The sequence below is a fragment of the Rhincodon typus genome, chromosome 7 (genome assembly GCF_021869965.1).
Source record: "Rhincodon typus isolate 14 chromosome 7, sRhiTyp1.1, whole genome shotgun sequence".
Classification (NCBI taxonomy): Eukaryota; Metazoa; Chordata; class Chondrichthyes; order Orectolobiformes; family Rhincodontidae; genus Rhincodon; species Rhincodon typus.
Window position 1 is genome coordinate 52,873,072 of NC_063338.1, and position 20,965 is coordinate 52,894,036.

The following is a 20,965-nucleotide window of genomic DNA, read 5'->3' on the forward strand; positions in this document are numbered from 1 at the left end:
TGCAATATTTCATAAATCTTCAGTATCAATTCAATCATGCTTCTGTTTGATTGGGATCTCAACCTGATTCACAATTTCCAGTAATGACAGGGATTTTTCCATGCTGATCTTTCACTTTCTGCCACCACTTAATATTCCTGTACAGGGTGCATTATTAAAGAAAATGTATTCAAGAAACATCTTAGTGTTGTTGGTTGGTTGTACAGAATTTGAGAACTGCTGAAAAAGGAAACATTTCATCAAAGCTTTTCATTTTGCACTCATCAGAACAATTTGTAAATCAATGCATCTACCAGTCAGTGTCCATTTGTTAACCAATCGCCACTCTCCTCTCATGCAGTATAAATTTTGGTTTTCCCCCTTGAATTGGCATTCTTGCAAATTGTCCTGATGAGTGTAAGAGGAAATGTTTGAAAAGAAAGTGTATTTTTGCAGCAATATTCAAACATCTTACTATTGAGGCCTCAGGTGACTACAAGACCATGCGCCATTGCATAATTTTTTCATTAGCATAACAGACAGTCAGACTTAACTTCTTACACACTTACCTATCATGGAACAATGACAATGGCAATTATGGACACATCTGTAATTTATCCCTTCAAAATGTTTCCAATTGATTGGGGGAACAAAGACAGGAAAATAAGTAGAAAAATTTAAAATAGAATTATTTCTATTCAAGTTTGTGACTGCAGATTTTCAAACAACATGCAAACAGTCCTGATGAAGAATCTTTTCCTGGCACGTTAACTAGTCTTGTCTCTATGTAGAAAACATTAGGTCTGCTGTGTATTTCCAGTTTGCCTGATTTTATTCGAGCATCTGCAATTTTACATTTTTATTTGTAAATATAGGTGCAAGGTTAAGTATTGGAAATATCATTAGTGCAGTATGTGTATTTAATTAAGTAAGGTATGTGTCTATCAGCATTAGTCAGCCACATATATCTGGGAGGTTTCTTTGTTAACCTTACTGGTCGTGGTTTCTGTGCATTACTTTATTGAGGTTCATTACAATTTGGTCAAAAGCCAGGAAAAAAAATTGAGTTTACAGATGAACACACAGAACTGAAACTGCAAACCCAGTGAAATGAAGTAGGAAACAAAAAAGGTAACACAAAATTTCAACTTAAGAATTGCAGTTTATATATCTTTTAGTTAGTATGGTGTAGAAGTAAATCTTCTTAAAAAAAGAATGAGCTACAGCACAGAGGGGTTGTTGTCACACAATGACACAGACTACATTAACAACCACTTAGGTCACTAAATGCAGAAGTAATGCCACAGTTTACATGCATTGGCATCCCACTCACGGCAATGTGCAAGATGGGATAATGAGCTTAAAACAATGGCAATTAATATGCAAGAACAGGCTCAAAATTAAAAATGAATTGCAGGCTGCTTGCTGCCCACTTGTAAGACAGCATTAAGTCACTTTATTCCATTACAATTCAGGATGGAACCCGCAGTGCAAATACGATGGATAAGGGGTAGAGTTCAGTTCCTGAAAAACTGCGATACATTCACCTGCAACAATTCTTTGTAGAATGATAAAGTAAGGGAAGTCTCTTAAGGACTGTGAGTGACTCCACCAGGTCCCCAGAGATCAGGTGTCAAAGTTGTCTATCAGATGCCTGAAAAGAAAAAAGGGCCACATTACTCAATGCCATTGTGAGACAGTTGTCATTGACTGATCAGGCCTTTTTACCAGGCTTTCACAGTCAATGAAACCACCTGAATAGATGAAAGAGAGACAGCCTCTGACAAACAAGAGACCATGGAATATTCATTGTGCATCTGTGAAGGAAAGATTAATGTATTAGAAATTAAAATGGGTTCAGAATGTATGATCTTGCTCTAACACTTGGCTAGACCTGTGTCACTGAACACTAGAGCCTGAAGTCAACAGACAATTCTGCCAAAGGTAACTGAGAATCATTAAGCATTTTCTATTGTGTGTAGTGAATAATAAAACTTTCCCCTATTCTTTGCCTCAAGCTGACAATGAATAATTCTGGAGCCATTTGCAATGTTAACGGTACCTATCTGAGCCATCCGTGCCTTTATGATAAGGATACAAATATGCATTTCAACACTCTGAACAGACACTGATTCACAGGCATTTGAAAGGACACCTGTCACTCAAATGAAGGACCTGTCAGTCTCAGACGTGTGACTTTGCCAAAGAAATAACGAGACAGATTATCTATACTTTTTCTTTTTTCTTCAGATTATAACACAGTTACGTTTGCCATAGAATGACAAGTGATTTACACTGCAAAATAGATTGTGTTTAAAGTACAAAAAAGGCTATTCTCTTAGGCAGTCTTATTCTTCACAAGCTTACAACTGTATCAAATATGCTATCACAAATGTGATCTTTGCAGTGCTGAACGCCATTATACTGGATATTATAAGCATTTAACCTGTTTGCTGACATAAAGGTGACATTGATAAGTTCATATCTCTGACGTCTAGTTCAAAGCAGTATTTGTTATAGAATTGCTCACCAGGAGCCTGTAGGCTGCAAGTGACAGTACATTTCTCATAGCTACAGAAAGTTGAAATGCATAATTTAAAAGAAAAATTCAGAAAGCATTTGCATGACAAGAATAAACTTGTTCAATTTTTTTCCTGGCATATTTTATTTTAAAGTATTACAGCTATTACAGTTGGAAACAACAAATCATTATTATCCTCATGTAAAAGTATTTCATTACCTCCCTACCTACAGTGTATAAATGCACATTCCCATGAGTTATACCATTGCTTTCCAATTATCTTAAACTGTTTAACCCTTTCATCATTACATTGTAGTACTGAAAATTCTCAGCATACCATTGAAACTTGCTTGGGCAACATTCGAATATTATTATATTGTATTTATTAATGGAAAGCTGTGGTTTGATAAATCAAGCTGACATTCTCGTTACCTTTTGGGATTAGATCAACTCATCATCAGATGAATAAATAAGGTATTTCACTTCTCCCTTGGTTATCTCTGTGTTGGTGAATAGCTGGAAGTTGTTGTTCTATTTATCTAAATCATTTAAACAAGAAAAAATTAGAGTATACAATTACAGAAATAATTACTGGCCAATTGGCCACAATTCTAGAATAAAAATTTATACCAAAGTAATAGTCTATGATTGAAATAACTCCACTGACACCAATATTCCATCACCAAGTCACCCTTTATTTACATGTGGAGACTCTTTGACACTGATCCAGCTCCCTTAGAGCCAGCTCTCAGAGTGAACAGAACCTCTGACACTCCTGTATATATCTGTCAGCTAAGACTCCCTGATTGGACCAGATTAACAGCTCCAATCAGGGAACAATATTCTATGAGGTCCACTTGGCTGACCTTGCTCCAATCACTACATCCCTCTCCCTCTGAGTCCGAGGACATAGGCTGGTTCTTTTTTTTTTTGTAGCTCCTCCTGGGTCGTTTTAGCACCGGGTCAGGTTCCTCCAACTCTGCCTCTGATACAGCAGTGTGGAACACACATTAGCTCACCTCTTGCGTCTAAAGCATCTCGGAAGAAATTCATTCTCCTCTTCAGGTGGCAAAGTAGTTGAGGTGGTGACATCCGCTATGTCCAATTCAGATTCTGAGATATTTTCAATGCTTGCTGGAGAGGGAGAACCCATGGGTTCCAGAACAGTTGGAAATGCTGTCAAGGGACTGAGCACGTTTTTGCTCCTGCACAGTTTATGAGTTCTCACCTTTCATATGGTTCACCTGCTTGTTCAGGACTGTCACACCTATCTAAACTTTATATGTCACTGGGCCTGATCTAGATCGACCATGCCTCTTACCCATGCAGGGCCATTCCTGTGGTTCCTACACCAAACTCTGAAGTAAACTGTTTCTCTTGCTTAGAGGAGTCTTATGTCCAGCCTTGGCATTCCTGGTGCCATTTCACCAATCCTCCCAAGTCCGGGAAGATCAGATTTTACCTGATGCGGAGTCTTCTCCCCATTATCAACTCTGTTGGAGCTATCCCTGCAGTTGCATGAGGGGTGGTACTATAATCAAGTAGGAACTGGGACAGTTCGGTATCTAGTGAAAGTGGAGGCTGTTTCTTTAAGCCTGTCTTCAAAGTTTCGACTGCTGATCCTACCAGACCCTTGGATGATGGATGATATGGAGCTGTCCTTATGTGACGAATGCCATTCGAATTTCGGAAATACTCATATTCTCTGGTGGTAAACTTTGGCCCGTTATCTGTGGCGAATACTTCTGGGAGTCCATGTATTTCAAAAGATGAGTGCAGTTTTTCTTTTGTCGTCCCTTTTTTTGACAAATGAACTGTATGCATGTCCAGCCATTTTGAGTGACCATCCATAATAACTAAGAACATTGAGCCCATGAAAGGAATGGAGTCCATAGTCAATGTGTAACTGAGTCCAAGATTTACCCATTCATTCTCACAAATGTGTAGTTGCTGGCTGACCAAACCCCCTCAAAATATGTTAAGAAGATAGTCTCAAACCTAACTTTTTCTTAATTTAAAGGTAAGTGTAAGGCATTGCATTCCAGATGCATTTGATTGGTCAAACTACTTTACCTTAAGCAAAACACACTTTATTTTTACACTACATTTAAAATATAGACAAAATTAAAACAAAAGAAAAGAATTGGCTAACAGTAATGCTATCAAAATGCTTAACAAAATAATATATATATTAACTACTACTAATTGACTGTTCCGATTATAGTAACATCCCATAAACATAACCTTGGTGAAGGCAAGTTCAGTGAAACAGATTGTTTCACATGCAATTCTAGCAGTAGGAAGAGAGCACCAGCTTTTAGCTGTAACAGGGAGAGGAATAAGAGCTTCTACATCCAACTTCACAACTCCAGCAGCTGCAGAAATCCAAAATTGGAAATCCTGGCTCTGTAGGAGCTTGACACCACCCATTCAGGCTGCTGATATTGTTTCAACTTTAAAAGAAATCCCCAAGGCCTCACAAGCTGTTCACTCTATTAGCTTTGAGTAGATCACTCATTACTACTTTCTCAACCTTCCTTTATTAAAAAAAAAGGACAAAATGTACCTCTTAAAGCCAGTGTATTGTCACAGCACTCTGGACACTGCCCAACTAACACTGCTAAGTCTGCATCCAATCGTGGCATCTTCATTTTGAAATCCCCTGAATGACCCTGGTGGTGTTTAGCCGGTATCTGGCAGCGATCTTTGCTCAGGACAATCACTCTTTCTCCCCATAATAATGTGCCATCCTCCACTATGATCTGGTCTCTCGGGCCCGAAAAGGTTTCAATTCTTGTTGTGATGGCCTTTTGGTTTCCCCCATCACAACTAGTTGTTTCAATTTTGCCAGAACCAGATCTTTCTATGTCCAAAATCTGATATGGTCAAATGTGACTGGAAGTATGTCCAGAAAATTTAAAGCCATTACAGACCAGTGGTGTATCTGCCAGTGGGAGGTGGCTCAATACATCCAGCTACTTGGCTGCATGGACAGTGTTCTAACTTGTAATTATATGCACTTAGTATTGGAGCCCACTGCTGAATTCAGTCTGAAGCTATGGTGGCACTGCCTTGTCCTCTTTAAGTAAACCTGGCAGGGGTTTTTGTCTGTTATAATTACAAATTTATATCCGTAAAAGTATTGGTGGAACTTCCTGTCTCCAAATATGACTGCCAAACCTTCCTTCTCTATCTGGGCATATTTACGCTCAGCATTAGCCAAAGTCCTTGATGCATACACTGTTGAGTGTTCCTCTCCATTGGGCCACCTAGAGCCAATACTACCCTAAAAGGAGGCACCACATGTCAATACTAGATCTTGCTTAGCTTCATAGTATGCCAACATCATAGAGGATGATAGTTGTCTCTTTACTTCATTGAAAACTAGGGAATGTCTATGTGACCATTTTCAAAGCTGACCATTTTTTAAGAGTTCATGCAAATGTGCCAGGATGGAGGCCAGGTTATGTATGAACTGTCCATAATTCACCAGCCCAAGGAACATTCTAAGCTCCTGGACAGAAGTGGGAGCCGGGAATCTTTTATCACCCTCACTTTCTCCTCCAATGGCAATTACCCACTCTTGTCAACTCTGTAGCCCAAGTAGGTCACCTGGGGTGCCTGGAACACACATTTTTCCCCTCTAAAGCATACACCTCCCTGGGAGAAATGTCAAAGACTAAATGTTCAAGTTTTCTAACTGCTTCTGATTGGTCTTCCCAGTTATTAGCATGTCATCTAGATAAATGGTGATCTGGGGTAGATCTTGTAAAATGTTTGCCATCATCCACTGAAAAATTACATAGGCTAACAATACCCCAAATGACACCCCTCATATATTAATACAGATCCTTATGGGTATTAATTGTAGCATACTTCTGCGAATCCTCTTCTAACCATGATGGCAAGTATGCATGGCTCATGTCCAGCTTCACGAAGAACAGTCCCTCTGCCAGCTTTGTATATAAATCCTTTATGTGAGGGATTGTGTATTTATCCAGCTGCGAAAAGCAGTTTACCATTTGTATATAAGCCCTACAAAAATGAATTGACCCGTTGGGCTTCTCTCAATTGATACAACTAGTGCTGACTATTCCGTAAACTGTACTGGTTTGATGATTCCTTTACTTTTCAGCCTCCTGATTTCTGCCTCTACTTTTGCCCATAAGGAAAATGGCACTGGGCAAGCCTTGCAGAATCATGGAATTGCATCCTAGTCAACATGCAAGTCGACATTGACTTGTTTGATCATCCCTAGACCCTCCTGACAAATCTCTGGGTATTTAATTAGGGCTTCACTCAGGCAGTCATTTTCTAAATCAAGAAATGAAGAGCCAAACAAGGTGAATCCTTCTCAACCAATTTCACCCCATCAAGCTTGGGCCTGAGCCTTTTACGACAATCAGTAATAACAGAACCAGCTGCTTCTCATAGGAGACAGGAACTGAAGCTGTACCCTTAATCCGTAAAGATTCCTTTGTGTACATTCTCAGTCTAGCTGAGATCTTGTGCAAACATAAGGTATGGTGTCCAGAGCAAATTTTATTAAAGACTGGTTCTGTGATCGCTGAAGTGGCCACACCAGTAGCAACCTTCATTAGAACTGGGTGACCATTTAACCAAACGTTTATTTTGATTAGTTTTTATTTGGATGTTGCTAAGCAATTTAAATCTTCCAACCAGATGTAGGTGGACTTTCCAGAGTATGCTCTTTCTTGGATACCAGGCAATGAGATCTCTTACTCAGTTTAGGTCTAGTGAGACTCTTTTGTTGTCTCATGTCTGTATACTGGCAGCAAATACAATGGCTTGCCAGCCCAGATCCTGAAGAAAATTTTAACCATTTAATCAAGGCTTAGCTTGTTTTGGGGTTTTGCTGTGGGTTGACCTAGAGTCCCTCTGTTCAGGATATGTTTTGAGTGAGGCTATGTAATTGTCTTCACTCAAGTGCTGATCCCTAAGTTTAGTCAGACTAGCGAGGTTGTCCACTGCCATCAGAATACCCTGCAACTCATATGCTCCGCTTGCCACATTTTGCAATGATAAAAGCCAGTTGTAATGCCTGTTTGAAGTCCAGATTGGCTTCAACAAGTAGGTACTTTTGCATGATTGCGTCATTAATCCCAAAACTAAACTGACTCAGCATCTCATTAAGGGTTAACCCAAAATCACATGCCTCTGCCAATCATCTTATCCTAGTCAAAAATCCCGATATGGATTCCTCTGGTTTTCAAATTGCTGAGTAAACCGATAGCGTCTGAGAATTAGAGAATTGTAGTTGTGATATTCTTTAACTAACTCCATCAACTCTTGAAAGGTTTTTGTATCTGGTGCTTCAGGGAAAGCTATGTTCCTAATAACCAAAAAAGCTGAGGGTCCACAAGCTGTCAGGAGAATTACTCATTGGTTTTCATCTGCCCCAGTGTCATTTGCCCGGAAAAAATAACGGTTCTTTCCACCCACTGGACCCAGTCTTTGATGGCAGGATCGAATGTTCAAGCTTCACAAATAATGGCATGATGTCAAAAATGCTTACCCTAACTCAAAGACAAATGTTGCGAGCGAATCTTTCAGGAGCATGCTTTTCGCTCGTCACCACTTAAATAACTCCACAAAGGCTGGTATCCCATAATCAAGTCACCCTTTATTTAAACGTGGAAAGCCTTTGACACTGATCCAGCTCCCTCAGAGCCAGCTGTTGGAATGAACAGGATATTTGACACTCCTGTTTATATCTGTCAGCCAGGACTCCCTGATTGGACCAGATTAACAGCCCCAATCAGGGAACTCATATTCTATGAGGTCCACCTGGCTGACCTTGTTACAATCACTAACATGATCATAGTCTTATAGAGCTAAATGAAAAATCAGAATGATTCAACAAAGTGATCCTTAGAGACAAAGACTGCTATTGCAGAGATCACAAATTTTAAAAAAAACCCAGAAGATGTTGAAGATGCTCTGCAGGTCAGGCAGCTTCGATGGAAAGAGCAAGTGTTAATGTTTTAGGTTAATCAGAAACATAACAGAACTGAAATACAATTAATAGAGAGAGTTTGACTGTTGCTGCTGGTGGGTTTAAAGTCAGCAAGGGGACAGCACCTTAAATTTCCCAGGTGACCTTCCCACTACACATCCCTCTCCCACCCCAAGCTGTCAATAATTTTACATGGAGTGGGAAGGTCTAGAGCTGCCTATCTGCCCTTTCCACATTGAAGCCCTTAGATGGCCCTTAGATTATTTGACCACTTGAGGCTGGTGGCAAGAATTCAGGGACAGGGAGATCCTTAGCAGGCCACCTGGTTCGGGCCTTGTGTGTGAAGCATGTTTTATTGCCCATCATAAGGTCTAGATGTTAGGGTTCAGGCTTCCTGAGGCAGATAGGAGATTGGTACTGGGGAAAAAGAGGAAGGGATGGAGTTCATGGGTAGGAGATGATGAAAAGAGAAAAGGGAAGATGAGAGTGGTGTGAAGTGCAGAAGAGATTAAATAAGTCAAGGGATGATGGTACAAGGCAAAAACGAACAATAATGTGACCAAAAGGTACCAATTTTTTGAAATCTTACAGGGGCCTGTGCAACGTGAGCTATGGTGAGATTGGTGGCTGAATTGGATGAGAAGTCCAGTGAGAATGTCCTTAAGACCAGAGGATACAAGAACAGAATTAGGACACTCAGCCCATCGAGTCTGCTCCACCATTTAATCATGGCTAATATGTTTCTCAACCCCATTCTCTTGCCTTCTCTCTGTAACCCTTGATCCCTTTGCTAAACAAGAACCTATCTATCTGTCTTAAATATATTCAATGATTTGTCTTCCACAGCCTTCTGCAGCAATGAACTGCTCTTCATCTCCGGTGTAAAATGTCGTCTTTTGACTCTGAGGCTGTGCCCGTGGTTCCAAGTCTCTCTTCCTAGTGGAAACATCCAGTCTATCCAAACTCTCAGTATTATGTAAGTTTCAATCAGATACCTCCATCAACCTTCTAAACTCCATCAAGTACAGACCCAGGGTCCTCAAACACTCCTCATATGACAAGCCCTTCAATCCCCAGGATCTTCCTTGTGAACCTGCTCTGAACCCCATCCAAGTCAGTACATCCTTCCTTAGATATGGGGCCCAAAACTATTCACAATATTCCAAATGTCATCTGACTAGTGCCTTATACAGCCTCAGCAATACATTTCTGCTCTTACAACACAGTCAATCTTTTATGTTTTTAATGTGAGTTTCTCACTAGGAAGCTGAGAGTTGCCAGATGAGGGGAATTATAGATTTGTTGAACGCCTTATTGATGGCTCAACTCACCTCATTAATATTCAGCTTCCTATAACCAAACTCATCAAACAAACTAAACATTGAGAAAACTTGACATTGAAACCAGTCTAAGTACCTGGCAGATTCAGTTCACTGCCTACTCCAAAGGATGTCCATGCGCTGTTCAACCAAAATGCATCACAGGTCATGACTCATGCGTACCAGCCCCTCATGCCATCATGGCATCTCTCCAAAGAAATGACAGGGTGCTCTAGAAGTACAGACTTACATTGCGGGGCACACCAACAACAAGCCTGAAAGGAAGCTGCAAGGACACTTTCCGTGCACAGACAGGGTCACAGTTCACAGATTAGACCAGGCTGCACCTCAGGGCTGCTCTTTTGCTCCCTTTGTACTTGCATGGTTAGCAGCTACCTGCTCATTCCCAGCATCCATGCTTCACCTTATCTTGCAGTGCCAACTACCACAGTCACACAGCTAGGCAACTTGTCTTGCTGGTCAAGAGTCCTCAGTCAAGGAAGAGTACATCAGGCTGTAAGGCAGGCAGTGTGCAACGTCAATCTCACACCTGCACTGTGTGCCAGCAGCTTATGCAGCAAATACACTGCATGTACAGCAAGTAACAATCATTTCTCAAAATCTTAGGGAACTAGTCACGAAAGTCCATGGAGGCAACTGTCAGTCAGGAGATCACAGCTCAGTAAGTCAAGGGCATCTTCCCATAATAACTCTAGGGAATTGGCCATGGTCAGGCACCTGCTCAGGGTGTTCTTGGTCAGGAGGTCTATCTCTCTGCAGTGAGGAGAGTAGGTCACTCTCAGTTCTGTGGCTCCTTTCAATCCAGTCATGGAGTAGGCTTAATAATGTTGGGGAAATGGACAGCGACCGAGCAGGGGTCTGGCATTTCTTGTCTAATGCTGACCTGTTAAGTCACCCAAGGAGGTTGACCACAGTTGGTTCATTGTCCATCTGCAAAAACTAAGGGGAAAGCAGTGGTAGGGAGAACCTCTGCCTATACCCTTCAGTGCAGCTTACCTTGCTTGTTCCTGATGGGCCCCATTCTATCCTTCACTAATCTTTTACTTTTAATATGCTTAAAGAATATGTTACAGAAGTGCAAGTAAGTAAGGAGAGGGGGATTGCCCTTTTGATAAGGCAAGACATAACAACAGTGCTTAGAGAGGTCATTCTTGAAGAGTCATCAAATGAGGCAAAGTGGTTAGAACTTAGAAACAAGAAGGGGATGGTCACTCTGTTGGGACTGTATCATAGACCCCCAAATAGCCAGTGGTTATTAGAGGAGCAGATGTTTGAGAGATTCCAGATAACTGTAGGAATAATAGAATAGTATTGGTTGGAGATTTCAATTGCCCCTGTATTGACTGGGCCACCCAGAGTGTAAAAGGCCTGGATGGGGTGGAATTTGTCAAATCTGTCCAAAAAAATTTCCTAAATCAATATTAGGAGAGTGCAACATTGGACCTCCTCTTAGGAAACAAGATCGGGCAAGTGACTGAAGTGTCAGTCAGAGAGCATTTCTTGTCCGGTGACCATAACTCTTTCAGTTTTAACATAGTTATGGAAAAGATAGGACAGGTCCAAAGGTTAAGGTGCTGAACTGGAGCAGGGCCAATTTTGGGGCCATTAGCCAGGATCTAACAGATGTTGATTAGGTGAGTCTGTTTGAAGGAAAAGGAATGACTGGCAAATGGAAGGCTTTTAAAAGAGTGATATCAAAAGTCCAGGGACAATATGGCCCTGTTAGAGTGAAGGGAAAATTTGGCAGGTCTAGGGATTCCTGGCTGATGAGGGGTATTGACGTTCTGATCAGGCAAAAGGAGAAAGCGTACATTGGGTTTAAGCTATTGGACTCAAGTGGATCCCTAGATGACTCTAAAATGTGTAGCAGCACACCTAAGAGGGAAATCAGAAAAGCTAAAAGAGGGTATAAGATGGATATAGCAGATAAGGTTAAAGATAATCCGAAGAGGTTCTAAACCTATATTAAGAGTAAAAGGGTGGCTAGGGAGAGAACAAGTCCCCTTAAAGATCAATATGGCCATCTAAGTGTGGAGCCACAGGAGATGGGGGAGATTTTTAATGGATATTTATCCTCAGTGTTTACTGAGGAGAGAATCATGAATGCTAAGGAAATAAGGGAAACAAGTGGGAATGTTTTGGATCACATACACATTGCCAGAGAGGAGGTGTTGCAGCCTTAAAGCCCATTAAGGTGGATAAATTCTCTGGGCCTGATCAAGTCCATCCTCGGATGTTGTGGGAGAACAGGGAAGAAATTGCAGAGGCCCTTGCAAAAATTTTTGCTTCATCTTTAGCCACTGGTGAAGTTTCGGAAGACTGGAAGGTGTCTAATGTTCCATTGTTTAAGAAAGGTAGCAAAGACAAGCCAGGGAACTACAGACCAGTGAGCCTGACATCATTGGTCGACAAGTTATTGGAGACGATACTGAGGGACAGGATAAACCAATATTTGGATAGTCAAAGTCTGATTTAGGGATAGTCAGCATGGATTTGCACGTGGCAAGTCATGTCTGACAAAATCTTTTAGAGTTTTTCAAAATGGTAACCAAAAGGATTGATGAAGGTTGTGCAATGGATGTTGTCTATATGGACTTTAGTAAGGCCTTTGATAAGATCCTGCATGGCAGGCTAGTCATGAAAGTTAGGTTGCATGGGATCCAAGGAGATCTAATTAATTGAATGCAAAATTGGCTCGATGGTAGGAAGCAAAGGATGATGGTTGAAGGTTGTTTCTCAGACTGGAGTCCTGTGACTAGTGGTGTGCCACGGGGGTCGGTGCTGGGACCTTTGTTATTTGTTATTTGCATAAATGATCTGCATGTGAATGTATGAGGCATGATTAGTAAGTTTTCTGATGATAAAAAATTCGGAGGTATCATTGATAGCGAAGAAGGTTATCAAAAATTACAGAGGGATCTTGATCAGATGAGGAAGTGGGCTGAGGATTGGCAAAAGCAATTCAATGAGGATAAGTGTGAGATGTTGCACTTTGGAAAGCCAACAAAGTTAGGACTTACACAGTAAATGGTTAAGGTCCTGAGGAGTGTTGTTGAACAGAGGGACCTAAGAGTAGAAGTACATACTTTGTTCAAAGCATAATCACAAGTGGATACAGTGGTAAAGAAGGCATTTAGCATGCTGGCCTTCATCGGTCGAGGCATTGAGTGTAGGAGTTGGGACATTTTGTTACAGTTGTATAAGTTGTTGGTGAGGCCGCACTTGGAGCATCATGCACAGTTTTGATCACCCTATTATAGGAAAGATCTCGTTAAACTGGAAAGTGTGCAAAGAAGATTTATGAGGATGTTGCCAGGACTAGTGGGCCTGAGTTATAGGAAGAGTTGGCCAGGATAGGACTTGATTCCTTAGAACGTAGGAGAATGAGGGGTGACCTTATTGTGGTGTATAAAATCATGAGGGGCATAGATAGGATGAATGCATATTGTCTTTTTCCCAGGGATGGGGAATTGAAAACTAGAGGCATAGGTTTAAGGTGAAAGGGTGATTTAAGAAGGATCTGTGGGGCAACTTCTTCACACACAGAGTGGTGCATAAATGGAATAGGCTGCCAGAGAAAGTGGTTGAGGCAGGTACAAAAGCAACATTTAAAAAATATTTGGATAGGTACATAGATCAGAAGGGTTTAGAGGGATATTGCCCAAATGCAGGCAATTGGAACTAGCTGAGTGGGCACCATGATCAACATAGCAGTTTGGGCCAAAGGGCCTATTTCCATGCTGTATTACTCTATGACTCTGTTTTACTATTTACTTAAGCACAGCCTGCCATCTTTTCCTCATACTTCTTCTTAGCCTTCCTTACTCTAGCCTTAGCCTCTCTCCTGCACTGAGATATTCTTCCTGATTTCTATTGTTATTATTATTCCAGTATGCATCGTATATCTCTATTTTTCTTCCTTATTTGCTCATATGAGATTCTGAGGACATTGCATAGGCAAGATGCAGAAGGGTTATTTCCCCTAATTGAGAGGGTAAAATCTGAGAATAAATGGTCACCCACTTAAGAAAGTGATGAGAAGGGATTTCTTCCCTCTGAGGATAATGAATTTATGGAATTCTTTACCACAGAGATCTATACAGATTGGGCCATTAAGTATATTCAAGACTAAGCTAGACAGATTTTTAATCAGTAAGGGAATCAAGGGTTATGGGGAAAAGGCAGGAAAGCAGAGTGGAGGATTATCAGATAAGCCACAATCTAAGTGAATGGTGGAGCAGACTGAATGTGCTGGAAGACCTAATTTTGCTCCTGTGCCTTATGGTCTTATCAAGAGAATAAAACAAAGATGCAACTCTTTACACACAAATATCCTTATAATTACTAAATCCCAATCAAATATCACTCTTTAATTTATTACTCAACTGATGAGTTTACAAGTGTTACTTTACCATCACTGAATCCCCCACTATCAACATCCTGGGGGATTACCATTGACTAGAAACTCGACTGGACTCACCACCTAATCACAATGGCTACAACAGCAGGTCAGATGTGAGGAATACTGCAGTGAGTAACTCACCTCCTGACTCTCCAAAGCCTGTCCATCATCTGTAAGGCATAAGTCCAAACAGTCCTTTTCCATGAACAAAGACAGAAGTTGCTGGAAAAGCTCAGCAGATCTGGCAGCATCTGTGAAGAAAAATCAGAGTTAACGTTTCGGGTCAATATTCTGAAGAAGGGTTACCAGACCCAAAACGTTACATTTCCAAGTCAGGAAGGTGAGATGCTTAAAGGGGCACTTGCAGGTAGTGCTGTCCCCATGTATCTGCTGCTCTTGTCCTTCTAGATGGTAGTGTTCATAGGTTTGGTAGATGCTATCGAAAGAACCTTAGTGTGTTGCTGTATCGCATCTTGTAAATGATAGACACTGCTACTACTGAGCATCGGTGGTGGAGGGAATGAATGTTCACAGATGTGCTGACAATCAATCAGGCCACTGTCAATTTGCTTTACTTTAGAATCCAAATGTCAAAATAATAACGATATTACACAAACCTATCTGGCAACGATAGGTATTGTCAAGTTTGCTTCAATAACTTGCAAAGTCTCACTATAGAAGGTGAATAAGCTGGATTCTCAGCTTTTTCAAGCTTCTTGCTTCTCAGCTCAGAAGTATCTGGTCTTCTGGCTTTCTATTTTTTTTAAGGTGATAGCTCTAGTCATATCGATATATTATGTGTTGCTTATAAATATAGTCTGATTGAGTTCTACAGTTATTTAAAGCTAACATTTTTAGAGAAAAATGTTACTTTCCCATTAATAATGATAAAGACAATTGATTTTTTAACTCATTCAGGCGAGCGCTTTTGTACTAGACAGACAATACAGCTTGTAATGAAAGGTTATCTTTGCAAGCGTAATCGGAAATTCTAAGACAGGTTGTAGCTTTCTGACTGAAAAGTTCAACTTAATTGCATTCAATTAAATTTCCTGATAATCTTCCATGGAAATATCATTGGCCAACCTATGTACCCTTCCCTTACACCGGAATTTTTTGCTGTAAATAATGTGCATGTAAACTGCTACTGATTGGAGACTACCCACTGCGAGTTAGGGGCCAGTCAGACAGTAATATGTTTACACTGTTTACTTCCTGTCTACCTACAATTGGACGGCCTCCAACCTCATCGTTCCCCAACCCTGCACTGCCCGCTTCTATCTCCTTCCCAAAATCCACAAACTTAAATGCCCTGGTCGACCCATTGTCTCCACCTGCTCCTGCCCCACCAAACTTATCTTCGACTATCTGGACTCCATTTTCTCCCCCTTGATCCAGGAACTCCCTACCTACATCCGTGACACCACCCATGCCCTCCACCTCCTCCAGAACTTCCAATTCCCTGGTCCCCAACACCTCATCTTTACCATGGACGTCCAGTCCCTATACACCTGCATTCGCCATACAGATGGCCTAAAGGTCCTCCGCTTCTTCCTGTCCCGCAGGCCCGACCAGTCCCCCTTCACTGACACCCGCATCCGCTTAGCCGTCCTCACCCTCAACAACTTCTCTTTCAATTCCTCCCACTTCCTACAGACAAAGGGGGTGGCCATGGGTACCCGCATGGGTCCAAGCTATGCCTGCCTCTTTGTAGGTTACGTGGAACAATCCCTCTTCCATACCTACACTGGCCCTAAACCCCACCTCTTCCTCCGTTACATTGATGACTGTATTGGCGCCGCCTCGTGCTCCCACGAGGAGCTCGAAAGTTCATTCACTTCACCAACACCTTCCACCTCAACCTTAAGTTCACCTGGACCATCTCTAATACATCTCTCACCTTCCTGGACCTCTCTGTCTCAATCTCGGGCAACCACCTAGAAACCGATACCCATTTCAAGCCCACTGACTCCCACAGCTACCTAGAATACACCTCCTCCCACCCACCTTCCTGCAAAAATGCCATCCCCTATTCCCAATTCCTTCGCCTCTGCCACATCTGCTCCCAGGATGAGGCATTCCACTCCCGTACATCTCAGATATCCTCGTTTTTCACGGACCGCAACTTCCCCCTCTCAGTGGTCGAGAACCATGTCTCCACCGTGTCTCCCGCATTTCCCGCAACTCATCCCTCACACCCCGTCCCTGCAATAACAACCAAAAAAACATCCCCCTCGTCCTCACGTACCACCCCACCAACCTCCTGATCCAACGCATCATCCTCCGACACTTCTGCCATCTGCAATCCGACCCCACCACCAGACATTTTTCCCTCCCCACCCTTATCTGCTTTCCGGAGGGACCACTCTCTCCGTGACTCCCTTGTCCGCTCCACACTCCCTGCCAGCCCCACCACACGAAGCACTTTTCCCTGCAACCGCAGGAAGTGCTACACCTGCCCCTACACCTCCCCCCTCCCCCCCATCCCCGGCCCCAAGAAGACCTTCCCCATCAAGCAGACGTTCACCTGCACATCTGCCAATGTGGTATACTGCATCCGCTGTACCCTTTGTGGCCTCCTCTACATCGGGGAAACCAAGCGGAGGCTTGGGGACCGCTTTGCAGAACACCTACACTCGGTTCGCAATAAACAACTGCACCTCCCAGTCGCGAACCATTTCAACTCCCCCTCCCATTCCTCAGACGACATGTCCATCCTGGGCCTCCTGCAGTGCCATAACGATGCCACCCGAAGGTTGCAGGAACAGCAACTCATATTCCGCTTGGGAACTCTGCAGCCCAATGGTATCAATGTGGATTTCACAAGCTTCAAAATCGCCCCTCCCCCTACCGTGTCCCAAAACCAGCCCAGCTCGTCCCTGCCTCCCTAACCTGTTCTTCCTTCCACCTATCCCCTCCTCCCACCTCAAGCTGCACCCCCATCTCCTACCGACTAGCCTCATCCCGCCCCCTTGACCTGTCCGTCCTCCCTGGACTGACCTATCTCCTCCCTACCTCCCCACCTACACTCACCTTTACTGTCTCCATCCCCACCTCTTTGACCTGTCTGTTTCCTCTCCACCTATCTTCTCCTCTATCCATCTTCTATCCGCCTCCCCCTCTCTCCCTATTTATTTCAGAACCCCCTTCCCCTCCCCCATTTCTGATGAAGGGTCTAGGCCCGAAATGCCAGCCTTCCTGCTCCTCTGATGCTGCTTGGCCTGCTGTGTTCATCCAGTTCTACACCTTGTTACCTGCAATTGGAGCAATCTTGCCCAGAAGACAGCTGCACATGTGGTTGGTACATTAGTAAGCAGAGAAGAAGAATCCAAATTCACTAGTTTAAGAACTTAATTAAGCCAGGTTCGATACCGAAATGGATTTACTCTCATTGAACAGAGTATAACCATGTCCTCCATTAAGTTTCAACTCATTTCACTTGGAGCCAGTTTTAGCCAGGCAGGAGGACATATTGGAAAATTAGGTATGCCATTATAATCAGACAGCTGTGCACTGCATACGTTCTAATTTTTGAATCAAATTTGCAGTACTCACTTAGTGTTGGCGCAAAACCAAAATTGTTTTGCATTGTTGATGAACTTGCGGTTTAGTTGCACCTTAAATTGAACAGTGGGGGAAAAATTCTTCAGTTACTAACTACTAAAATTTTGACCTCTACACAAAGAATATGTTTGTAATTTTACTGCATCTTGCACATAGAGATCTTACTTTTATTAAACAATTAACAGTTGACAATGTAATAAACATGCATGTAGACATATATTTAAATATCCTGTATATAAATATCTGGAAATATTTTACAATATTGTACAACTAGTTTAGTTTGTTTAATACAGAATTACTTAGAATCCCCAGCTCAGAAATAAGCAGCTAAAACCAAGTGTTAGAACCAGTAATGAATCCAGAGCTCAATTTGTTTTCTTTACTGCCTTTTAAGCTGCATTGTTAGTTTTAAAACTTGTGTAACTGTAACCCAAATCTTTTGAAGATGCTTTATTCCTTAAATAATAAACATATTGACAAAATTTGATATCTGATAAAGTATTTTCTGATTGTATATTCCTTCAGTGAGTATAAGCAGAGAAGAGTCAGTGCACATGCTGCAGTCAATTGTCTAATCATCTTAGTTTCAATGTGAAAGCGCATATAGAAACGTGGATATACATGATTGGCAGCAAAGACACACAAACTGACACTTTCCGTGTGTACACATGGGAACTGGCACAATATGAAGATAAATGATTCTATGAAATGTGTAATTGCTTTATATCACTCTATGTAGTTTTATTTTGTTTGACATTTAAATTTGTTGCATTTCTTGCAGTTTATCATGACGTTGTAATATATAGAATATTAATCTTTAATTTCATCAAACAATTTAATAACTGACACTTTTGTTTGAAGGATCTGGACACTGTCCTTAAAGAGGCAGCAGAGGTCAGCTGACCTACAGGTGAGGCTAATTTTTTAAAATCTTCTGACATAGATTAACAGTAGCTATGTCTGGACAGTTCCCCTGCAGAATTTCACACTTGCTTTTGTTTGAACAATTTTCGAGGAAAAAAGCCTGAAGACTGTAAATAATAGTCAGCTTGTCTGCGAAATCTGTCAAAAATCATTATGCAAAAAAGTGTTAATGAATCCCTACTATTTCAATAGCATCTTGATAGCTTTGACAATGGAGGACAAAAAGTCCTTCAATACATTCACTATGCCATTGTGTGACAATCGTCAACTATCATATGACCAAAACACTCTCCTGTGAAAAGCCATGTTACTGCTGTGTTTATTGTCAATGCCATGACTAGGTGGCATAGCCACTGCTGCACTTAGAACGACCCTGGAGCAGCCATTGGAGTGTTTGATGTGGCTAGCAATGGGGAGGAGGTGAGCAGTATAGCTGGCAGTGAAGGGGAAGAATGCAGCTAGTAATGTGGAGGGAATAATGCAGCCAGTAGTAAGGGAGATGGGGGGGATGTGACCAGCAGAGAGGAAGGGTGCAGTGAGATGTTTGCGGCCAACAACAAAGGAGGGGACAGTTGTCAGTGCGACAGGTGATAGGCTGGCCAGAACACGCTGTCGTGCCAGTTTGATGCTCTTGCCACCATCTGTGCTTGTACATACAGCCATCTTGGAATGCATCACATAGGTAGAGAATTTAAAAGTAAAAAGAACTTCAAATGCAATGATACCCATTGTAAAATGATTGATTCTTCTTTAAAAGAGACTATGTCCAGAAGAACAACCAGCTTACATTGACCACAGGCACAATGGAATGTTAAGACCACTAAAGCAACCTTGGAACATATGATTCTTTTTACTTAATGGGCTAATGCTTTTTCAACTCCACTTCCCCCACCCAATGACTTATTTTATTTTATTTGCTAGTGTGTGTGTCTATGCAGGTTATGAGATTCAGGATAGGTTTATTTATGAAGTTTTATACCTTATTTGAGTTAGAGTTAATTTACAGTAAACATAAAAACTAAGTCCTAAATTTTGAATAATTCAAGGGCTCTGTCTAGCTTAATTCTTCATACAGTTTTGCACATGGTAAAGCACATCATAAATTGAGAAATCACATCTTTTTATCATTTTAAGGTTCATTGTAACCAAACTCAGGAGCAAAAAGAGAAAACTGTATTCACACCTCTGAAGTTGGTTGTAATAGGTTCTAAACTGTGTTGAGATGGCTAATCCTCTGACTTGCCCCTAGCGATGATATCTATTTTTTACAAATAAAAATGAGGTTTATCAGACTTTGTAATACATATTCAATTACCAATGTAAAGTATTACTTAGGGAGTATAAGTTTCACAAAACACCAATCTTGGTAAAAAGACTGACTTGAGTAACTAGTGCTAAACTAGCAAACCACTTGCCTGTGTTTAATAATGCACTGAATACCCTTATCCCTTTAAAAATGGAATAACTGTTTAATTGAGCATCCCAAGTGCAATGTTATTAATGGTAAATATCAAAACGTCTCGAGTGAATGTACACTTTTGGTTTCATATTCAAACAACACTAGTTTTGCATAACTTATAGCCATGAAGGCCCAGAAGTTTGGCAACTTTTGATATTCTCATCCCAACCTTAACAATTATTACTTTCAATCAGTGCTCAAGCAGTTGCTTGTGGCTACATTTAAACTTTTTTCTACTGTTAGTCAGTTGTTATTTTCTACATAATAAAATATTTCATACCAGGACTTTCCCACATTTATGCCATTGAAGTAACTATAGTATATTCCCTTAGGTCAAAAACAGCAAATACTTATGCAGCACCTGTGTAGCAGCTTGAAACAAAATCTGACACCAAGCTTGTGATAACCCTTACAAGGCCCATGGGGAATCATTGAAAAAAAAGCATAACCACAAAGAGGGCTCCTGTGGTGTGGTGGTAGTATCCCTATGTTTGAGCCAGGAGACCCGCGTTCAATCCCACCTGCTCCAGAAATATAATAACCTCTCTGAACAGCTTCATTAGGAAAATACTAAAAAAAAATTGGATTCATTCCCTCACCTTTGGTGTTACTGCATTGCCCTGAATGGACTCTGCACATAAATTAAACAATTGGAAACACTTGTGATTTGCTAGTGGTTGATGGGTGAAATTAGCCACAGGTGATCTGATGGTGGTATAAAACATTCGGCTATGTGCGATAGCACTTCTGGACATGAAGATAAGGGGAAAGAAAAGGAAGAATTGGGTTTTACGTACAT

At 41.5% G+C, this 20,965-nt stretch overlaps 1 long non-coding RNA gene across 2 annotated transcripts; it reads right to left on the bottom strand.

Moving 5' to 3' along the window:
* Window positions 1–1,121: 1,121 nt before the first annotated feature.
* Window positions 1,122–14,475, bottom strand: LOC125483586. 2 transcript variants are annotated; one of them, XR_007262540.1, is made up of 3 exons: window positions 14,361–14,475; window positions 2,933–3,039; window positions 1,122–1,633 (listed from the first exon to the last, which is right to left on the bottom strand). It is a non-coding gene; the product is annotated as an uncharacterized LOC125483586 (long non-coding RNA). The 2 variants fall into 2 exon arrangements; XR_007262539.1 differs by lacking the exon at window positions 14,361–14,475 and adding an exon at window positions 3,203–3,243.
* Window positions 14,476–20,965: the final 6,490 nt, after the last annotated feature.